The sequence below is a fragment of the Bos mutus genome, chromosome 10 (assembly GCF_027580195.1).
Source record: "Bos mutus isolate GX-2022 chromosome 10, NWIPB_WYAK_1.1, whole genome shotgun sequence".
Classification (NCBI taxonomy): domain Eukaryota; kingdom Metazoa; phylum Chordata; class Mammalia; order Artiodactyla; family Bovidae; genus Bos; species Bos mutus.
In genome coordinates, this window is record NC_091626.1 from 44,615,699 (window position 1) to 44,618,171 (window position 2,473).

The following is a 2,473-nucleotide window of genomic DNA, read 5'->3' on the forward strand; positions in this document are numbered from 1 at the left end:
CCTTCCTCAGCAATCAATGAGAGGAAAACAACAGAATGGGAGAGAAGAGATCTCTTCCTCAGCAATCAATGCAAAGAATAGAGGATAAACAACAGAATGGGGGACGACCCAGAGGGATGGTATGGGGGAGGGAGGAGGAGGAGGGTTCAGGATGGGTTCTTAAATTTCAAGGAATATATTAAATTAAAAAAAATAATAAAATAAAAAGAAAGAAAATTAGAGAGTTGGACAGTTGACATGACTGAGTGACTGAACTGAACTGAACTGAAGGGAACATTTCATGCAAAGATGGGCTCGATAAAGGACAGAAATGGTATGGATCTAACAGAAGCAGAAGATATTAAGAAGAGGTGGCAAGAACACACAGAAGAACTGTACAAAAAAGATCTTCACGGCCCAGATAATCACGATGGTGTGATCACTGACCTAGAGCCAGACATCCTGGAATGTGAAGTCAAGTGAGCCTTAGAAAGCATCACTATGAACAAAGCTAGTGGAGGTGATGGAACTCCAGTTGAGCTATTTCAAATTCTGGAAGATGATTCTGTGAAATTGCTGCACTCAGTATGCCAGCAAATTTGGAAAATTCAGAAATGGCCACAGGACTGAAAAGGTCAGTTTTCATTCCAATCCCAAAGACAGGCAATGCCAAAGAATGCTCAAACTACCGCACAATTGCACTCATCTCACACACTAGTAAATTAATGCTCAAAATTCTCCAAGCCACGCTTCAGCAATACGTGAACCGTAAACTTCCAGATGTTCAAGCTGGTTTTAGAAAAGACAGAGGAATCAGAGATCAAATTGCGAACATCCACTGCATCGTGGAAAAGGCAAGAGAGTTCCAGGAAAACATCTATTTCTGCTTTATTGACTATGCCAAAGCCTTTGACTGTGTGGATCACAATAAACTGTGGAAAATTCTGAAAGAGATGGGAATGCCAGACCACCTGACCTGCCTCTTGAGAAACCTGTATGCAGGTCAGGAAGCAACAGTTAGAACTGGACATGGAACAACAGACTGGTTCCAAATAGGAAAAGGAGTATGTCAGGTTTGTATATTGTCACTCTGCTTATTTAAATTATATGCAGAGTACATCTTGAGAAACGCTGGGCTGGAAGAAGGACAAGCTGGAATCAAGATTGCCGGGAGAAATATCAATAACCTAGATATGCAGATGACACCACCCTTATGGCAGAAAGTGAAGAGGAACTAAAAAGCCTCTTGATGAAAGTGAAAGAGGAGAATGAAAACATTGGCTTAAAGCTCAACATTCAGAAAATGAAGATCATGGCATCCAGTCCCATCACTTCATGGGAAATAGGTGGGGAAACAGTGGAAACAGTGGTGACTTTATTTTTCTGGCTCCAAAATCACTGCAGATGGTGATTGCAGGCATGAAATTAAAAGACACTTACTCCTTGGAAGGAAAGTTATGACCAACCTAGATAGCATATTCAAAAGCAGAGACATTACTTTGCTAACAAAGTTCCGTCTAGTCAAGGCTGTGGTTTATCTAGTGGTTATGTATGGATGTGAGAGTTGGACTATGAAGAAAGCTGAGTGCCGAAGAATTGATATTTTTAAACTGTGGTGTTGGAGAAGACTCTTCAGAGTCCCTTGGACTGCAAGGAGATCCAACCAGTCCATTCTAAAGGAGATCCATCCTAGGTGTTCATTAGAAGGACTGATGCTGCAACTCCAGTACTTTGGTCACGTCATGTGAAGAGTTGACTCATTGGAAAAGACTCTGATGCTGGGAGGGATTGGGGGCAGGAGGAGAAGGGGAAGACAGAGGATGAGATGGCTGGATGGCATCACTGACTCGATGGACGTGAGTTTGAGTGAAGTCTGGGAGTTGGTGTTGGACAGGGAGGCCTGGCGTGCTGCGATTATGGGGCCACAAAGAGTCGGACACGACTGAGGGAATGAACTAAGAACTACACCAGAAAATAATTGAGAATCAACTATACTTCAATAAAAAATAAAAAATATATATTTCAGATGTCAAAAAAAGAAGACATGGTATGTGTCCATGTGTGTAACACAATGGAATAGTATTCAGCCATGAGAAAAATGAAAATGCTCTAAATTTGGACAACATGAACCTTGAGAACATTATGCTAAGTGAGATAAGTTGGACAGAAAATGGCAAATACTATATGATACTCCATATATAGTATCTAAAACACAGACCTAAAAACCACAGAGTGGAATGGTGATTCCTGGGGGCAGAAGCAGGAATAAGAGAAATGTTGTTAAAGACACATTCTTGCATACAGTAGATAAACATATCCTGGAGGTTTAATATGCAGTTTAGTGATTGGATTCCATGATATCTCAGTTGGTAAAGAATCTACCTGCGATGTGGAAGACCTGGGTTTGATCCCTGGGTTGGGAAGATCCACTGGAGAAGGGTAAGGTTACCCACTCCTGTATTCTGGCCTAGAGAATTCCATGGACTATCATAAA